The sequence below is a fragment of the Pristiophorus japonicus genome, chromosome 3 (assembly GCF_044704955.1).
Source record: "Pristiophorus japonicus isolate sPriJap1 chromosome 3, sPriJap1.hap1, whole genome shotgun sequence".
NCBI classification, from domain to species: domain Eukaryota; kingdom Metazoa; phylum Chordata; class Chondrichthyes; family Pristiophoridae; genus Pristiophorus; species Pristiophorus japonicus.
Genome location: NC_091979.1, coordinates 328,430,783 through 328,437,639, shown reverse-complemented (window position 1 = coordinate 328,437,639; position 6,857 = coordinate 328,430,783). Strand labels below are relative to the sequence as shown.

General features: G+C 43.3%; 3 non-coding genes across 3 annotated transcripts; all 3 read right to left on the bottom strand.

Moving 5' to 3' along the window:
* Positions 1-413: 413 nt before the first annotated feature.
* On the bottom strand, positions 414-486 carry trnav-aac (transfer RNA valine (anticodon AAC)). Its single transcript has one exon. It is a non-coding gene; the product is annotated as a tRNA-Val (tRNA).
* A 2,674-nt stretch (positions 487-3,160) lies between these two features.
* On the bottom strand, positions 3,161-3,233 carry trnav-aac (transfer RNA valine (anticodon AAC)). The gene has a single exon. It is a non-coding gene; the product is annotated as a tRNA-Val (tRNA).
* Positions 3,234-5,905: 2,672 nt separating this feature from the next.
* Positions 5,906-5,978, bottom strand: trnav-aac (transfer RNA valine (anticodon AAC)). The gene has a single exon. It is a non-coding gene; the product is annotated as a tRNA-Val (tRNA).
* Between the last annotated feature and the right edge of the window lie 879 nt (positions 5,979-6,857).

The following is a 6,857-nucleotide window of genomic DNA, read 5'->3' as shown; positions in this document are numbered from 1 at the left end:
GCTGCATTCTCCGCTTTCCGCCGGCAGCGGCTGATTGGAGAGTGTGGGAGCGGAAGTTAGGGCTTGTTCCGCCCTCACTCACTCTGGAGCTGGGGAAGAGCGATTAGTCGATGGGTTTGTTTGTGGCTTTAATTTTCTGTTGTGAAGCGTGGTGGCGTGGCAGGATCCTTTAATAATCTCTCACAGCTGACCTGAATGCACGGAATGTGCAGCTTTGAGATATGGTTTCTCCAGCGTCAGGGCTGGAAACGGGAGGGAGTGAGAGACACTGTGTAGAATTTGAGTGTGAACAGAACTGCAGAGAGAAATCAGCAAATGGAACAGCATCGTGAGACACTGCACTCTGTTAACATTGAACCACTAATATGAATGATTTAATTTTATCTTATCATGAATTGAACACGTTTGCATAATGTTTCCGCCCGGTTTCGAACCGGGGACTTTTCGCGTGTTAGGTGAACGTGATAACCACTACACTACGGAAACGCTGTGGCATTAAGACTGTTGGGAACATAACCAGAGCTTTAACCTCAACAGCTGGACGACACTTCTGGAGCTTGTGTCACGAGAATAGAATGACGGTGCTATATTTAGCAAGGTTGTGAGTGTGGCAGGAATTGATCCCGTGTTTCTCTGCCTTTATACATAGGAACAGGAGTGGTCATTCGTCAGCAAGTGGTTAGAATCTGGAATACACTTCTCTAAAGGGCGGTGGAGTCAGACTCAATCTTATCTTTCAAAACGGAGTTGGATAAGTATCCGAATGAAAAAAATTGTACAGCTGTGGGTAAATGACAGGGGAGTGAGACTTGTTGAGAGTTGGCATGGGCTCGACGGGCTGCATCCATTCCCTCATGCTTTGATTCTATAAGTTAGTGGCACATTTAATAGTGTGCATGTCAGCAGAATATTGAAAGGGACATGGATTCAGTCGGCACAACGAGAGGCATCTGATTCAGAAGATTCCGGTGCATGAAAATTCGGGTTTAATGACTTTAAAAGCATCATTTTTCTTTTGTGAAGATTCGGTCAGAGAAATGTTTGAAAAAGAATTTTTTGCTGAAAAGGGCTCAGCACTTCATCTTCTTTTTGGCTGTTAGGGCCACACTTCTTTTCGATGGTATTCTTCCAGAATGTATATTTTCTTTGCTGTTTCACAATAACCAGTCCCTTGCACTGCAGTCTATCTCACTGTTTCCAACGTCTCATATACATGTTACCAGCAATGAACATTTTGAAGCAGACTTCTAAAGCACAGTGTCCAAAATGGTTTATGGATTCAGAGGTAAAGTGCAGAGCACAGATAAGTTATTCAATTAAGGATTCTCCTTCAGTTAACATTTCTTTAGTTGTGCAAATGAAGATCATAAGTCAATTAATGATGTTTTCCCATGAAGGCAGGATAACATTTAATGATTATGCATTTTCTAAGTAAAAGCCCATGTGATTCAAGGCGAAGTGGCAAATTGGATCCAAATTTGGCTCAGAGGCAGGAAGCAAAGGGTAATGTTTGATGGGTGTTTTTGTGACTGGAAGGATGTTTCCAGTGGGGTTCCACAGTTTTCAGTGCCAGATCCATTGCTTCTTATGGTATTTATCAATGATCTAAACTTGAATATAGGTGTTATGATTACGAAGTTTTCAGGTGTTATTAAAATAGGCAGTGTGGTTGATAATGAAGAAGAAAGCTGGAGACTCCAGGAAGATATCAATCAACTGATAAGTGGGTAGTGCAGTGGCAAATTGAATTTAATCCAGAGATGTGAGAGATCGCGCATTTGTGGAGGGCTAACAACGAAAGGGAATACACATCAACTGGTATGACATTGAGAAGTGTAGAGGAACAAAGGTAACTGGGATTGCTTGTCCACAGATCCCTGAAAGTAGCTGACCAGTTGGAAAAGTTGATTAAGAAGTCATATGGAATGATTGCATTTATTGGCAGAAGCAAGGAACAGAGCAGCAAGTGGGTTGTGCTAGAACTGTATAAAATTCTGGTTAGGCCACAGCTGGAGTACTGCGTGCAGTTCTGGTCACCGCATTGAAGGAAGAACGTGAATACGCTGGAGAGGGTACAGAGGAGATTTACGTAGATGTTGCCGGGAGTGGAGCAACATTGCTATGAGGACAGATTGGATAGGATGGGTTTGTTTTCCTTGGAACAGAGGAGGCTGATGGGCGACCGCATTGAGGTGTATAAAAATAGGAAAGGCCTAGATATTGTTGATTAAAAGGGTCTATTTCACATAGTGGAGTGGTCAACAACCAGGCTGCATAATTTAAAAGTAATTAGTGTAAGGGTTAAAGGGGATTTGAAGTGAACATTCTGCATGCAGATGTTTGTGGGGGTTTCAAACTCACTGCCTGAAAGTGTGGTGCAGGCAGAAACCCTCACCACATTTAACAAGTTCTTAGATGTGCACATGAAATGCAATAAGGTGCAGGGGGACACACCTAAAACTGGGCATTTGTTGACCGGTGCAGATACGTTGGGCGTAAATGACTCCTTCCATGCTGTAAACCTCTATGATTATATAATTATCGGTTAGGATTACTTTCATGATGCAAAACGTGGCAATCAGATAATTAATGCTGTTTCCAGTGAAGAAGTGTTCGTGCAAGCTGGGGCTCGAACTCAGGAAGCTGAGATGAAGCATCTTATGAGGCTGCTGTTCGGAGCACGGGGAGCGTTGTCTGGAACGGTGGCATTTTGCAGCCCAGTGAAGGGCGGTAAACCGCTGTTTGATGCTGCATTCTCCGCTTTCCGCCGGCAGCGGCTGATTGGAGAGTGTGGGAGCGGAAGTTAGGGCTTGTCCCGCCCTCACTCACTCTGGAGCTGAGGAAGAGCGATTAGTCGATGGGTTTGTTTGTGGCTTTAATTTTCTGTTGTGAAGCGTGGTGGCGTGGCAGGATCCTTCAATAATCTCTCACAGCTGACCTGAATGCACGGAATGTGCAGCTTTGAGATATGGTTTCTCCAGCGTCAGGGCTGGAAGCGGGAGGGAGTGAGAGACACTGTGTCGAATTTGAGTGTGAACAGAACTGTAGAGAGAAATCAGCAAATGGAACAGCATCGTGAGACACTGCACTCTGTTAACATTGAACCACCAATATGAATGATTTAATTTTATCTTATCATTAATTGAACACGTTTGCATAATGTTTCCGCCCGGTTTTGAACCGGGGACCTTTCGCGTGTTAGGCGAACGTGATAACCACTACACTACGGAAACGCTGGTGCAATAACATCGTTGGGAACATAACCAGAGCTTTAACCTCAACAGCTGGACTACACTTCTGGAGCTTGTGTCACGAGAATCGAATAACGGTGCGATATTGCAAGGTTGTGAGTGTGGCAGGAATTGATCCCGTGTTTCTCTGCCTTTATACATAGGAACAGGAGTGGCCATTCCTCAGCAAGTGGTTAGAATCTGGAATATACTTCTCGAAAGGGCGGTGGAGTCAGACTCAATCTTATCTTTCAAAACGGAGTTGGATAAGTATCCGAATGAAAAAAATTGCACAGCTGTGGGTAAATGACAGGGGAGTGATACTTGTTGAGAGTTGGCATGGGCTCGACGGGCTGCATCCATTCCGTTATTCTTTGATTCTATAAGTTAGTGGCACATTTAATAGTGTGCATGTCAGCAGAATATTGAAAGGGACATGGATTCAGTCGACACAACGAGAGGCATCTGATTCAGAAGATTCGGGTGCACGAAAATTCGGGTTTAATGACTTTAAAAGCATCATTTTTCTTTTATGAAGATTCGGTCAGAGAAATGTTTGAAAAATAATTTTTTGCTGAAAAGGGCTCAGCACTTTATCTTCTTTTTGGCTGTTAGGGCCACACTTCTTTTCGATGGTATTCTTCCAGAATGTATATTTTCTTTGCTGTTTCACAATAACCAGTCCCTTGCACTACAGTCTATCTCACTGTTTCCAACGTCTCATGTACATGTTACCAGCAATGAACATTTTGAAGCAGACTTCTAAAGCACAGTGTCCAAAATGGTTTATGGATTCAGAGCTAAAGTGCAGAGCACAGATAAGTTATTCAATTAAGGATTCTCCTTCAGTTAACATTTCTTTAGTTGTGCAAATGAACATCATCAGTCAATTAATGATGTTTTCCCACAAAGGCAGGATAACATTTAATGATTATGCATTTTCTAAGTAAAAGCCCATGTGATTCAGGGCGAAGTGGCAAATTGGATCCAAATTTGGCTCAGAGGCAGGAAGCAAACGGTAATGTTTGATGGGTGTTTTTGTGACTGGAAGGATGTTTCCAGTGGGGTTCCACAGTTTTCAGTGCCAGATCCATTGCTTTTTATGGTATTTATCAATGATCTAAACTTGAATATAGGTGTTATGCTTACGAAGTTTTCAGGTGTTATTAAAATAGGCAGTGTGGTTGATAATGAAGAAGAAAGCTGGAGACTCCAGGAAGATATCAATCAACTGATAAGGGGGTAGAGCAGTGGCAAATTGAATTTAATCCAGAGATGTGAGAGATCGCGCATTTGTGGAGGGCTAACAAGGAAAGGGAATACACATCAACTGGTATGACATTGAGAAGTGTAGAGGAACAAAGGTAACTGGGATTGCTTGTCCACAGATCCCTGAAGGCAGCTGACCAGTTGGAAAAGTTGATTAAGAAGTCATATGGAATGGTTGCATTTATTGGCAGAAGCAAGGAACAGAACAGCAAGTGGGTTATGCTAGAACTGTATAAAATTCTGGTTAGGCCACAGCTGGAGTACTGCGTGCAGTTCTGGTCACCGCACTGAAGGAAGAACGTGAATACGCTGGAGAGGGTACAGAGGAGATTTATGTAGATGTTGCCGGGAGTGGAGCAACTTTGCTATGAGGACAGATTGGATAGGATGGGTTTGTTTTCCTTGGAACAGAGGAGGCTGAAGGGCGACCGCATTGAGGTGTATAAAAATAGGAGACGCCTAGATATTGTTGATTAAAAGGGTCTATTTCACATAGTGCAGTGGTCAACAACCAGGCTGCATAATTTAAAAGTAATTAGTGTAAGGGTTAAAGGGGATTTGAAGTGAACATTCTGCATGCAGATGTTTGTGGGGGTCTCAAACTCACTGCCTGAAAGTGTGGTGCAGGCAGAAACCCTCACCACATTTAACCAGTTCGTAGATGTGCACATGAAATGCAATAAGGTGCAGGGGTACACACCTAAAACTGGGCATTTTTTGGCCGGTGCAGATACGATGGGCGTAAATGACTCCTTCCATGCTGTAAACCTCCATGGTTATATAATTATCGGTTAGGATTACTTTCATGATGCAAAACGTGGCAATCAGATAATTAATGCTGTTTCCAGTGAAGAAGTGTTCGTGCAAGCTGGGGCTCGAACTCAGGAAGCTGAGATGAAGCATCTTATGAGGCTGCTGTTCAGAGCACGGGGAGCGTTGTCTGGAACGTTGGCATTTTGCAGCCAAGTGAAGGGCGGTAAACCGCTGTTTGATGCTGCATTCTCCGCTTTCCGCCGGCAGCGGCTGATTGGAGAGTGTGGGAGCGGAAGTTAGGGCTTGTCCCGCCCTCACTCACTCTGGAGCTGAGGAAGAGCGATTAGTCGATGGGTTTGTTTGTGGCTTTAATTTTCTGTTGTGAAGCGTGGTGGCGTGGCAGCATCCTTTAATAATCTCTCACAGCTGACCTGAATGCAAGGAATGTGCAGCTTTGAGATCTGGTTTCTCCAGCGTCAGGGCTGTAAACGGGAGGGAGTGAGAGACACTGTGTAGAATTTGAATGTGAACAGAACTGCAGAGAGAAATCAGCAAATGGACCAGCATCGTGAGACACTGCACTCTGTTAACATTGAACCACTAATCTGAATGATTTAATTTTATCTTATCATTAATTGAACACGTTTGCATAATGTTTCCGCCCGGTTTCGAACCGGGGACTTTTCGCGTGTTAGGCGAACGTGATAACCACTACACTACAGAAACGCTGTGGCAGGAACATTGTTGGGAACATAACCAGAGCTTTAACCTCAACAGCTGGACTACACTTCTGGAGCTTGTGTCACGAGAATAGAATAACGGTGCTATATTTAGCAAGGTTGTGAGTGTGGCAGGAATTGATCCCGTGTTTCTCTGCCTTTATACATAGGAATAGGAGTGGCCATTCCTCAGCAAGTGGTTAGAATCTGGAATACACTTCTCTAAAGGGCGGTGGAGTCAGACTCAATCTTATCTTTCAAAACGGAGTTGGATAAGTATCCGAATGAAAAAAATTGCACAGCTGTGGGTAAATGACAGGGGAGTGAGACTTGTTGAGAGTTGGCATGGGCTCGACGGGCTGCATCCATTCCCTTATTCTTTGATTCTATAAGTTAGTGGCACATTTAATAGTGCGCATGTCAGCAGAATTTTGAAAGGGACATGGATTCAGTCGACACAACGAGAGGCATCTGATTCAGAAGATTCGGGTGCACGAAAATTCGGGTTTAATGACTTTAAAAGCATCATTTTTCTTTTATGAAGATTCGGTTAGAGAAATGTTTGAAAAATAATTTTTTGCTGAAAAGGGCTCAGCACTTCATCTTCTTTTTGGCTGTTAGGGCCACACTTCTTTTCGATGGTATTCTTCCAGAATGTATATTTTCTTTGCTGTTTCACAATAACCAGTCCCTTGCACTACAGTCTATCTCACTGTTTCCAACGTCTCATGTACATGTTACCAGCAATGAACATTTTGAAGCAGACTTCTAAAGCACAGTGTCCAAAATGGTTTATGGATTCAGAGCTAAAGTGCAGAGCACAGATAAGTTATTCAATTAAGGACTCTCCTTCAGTTAACATTTCTTTAGTTGTGCAAATGAAGAT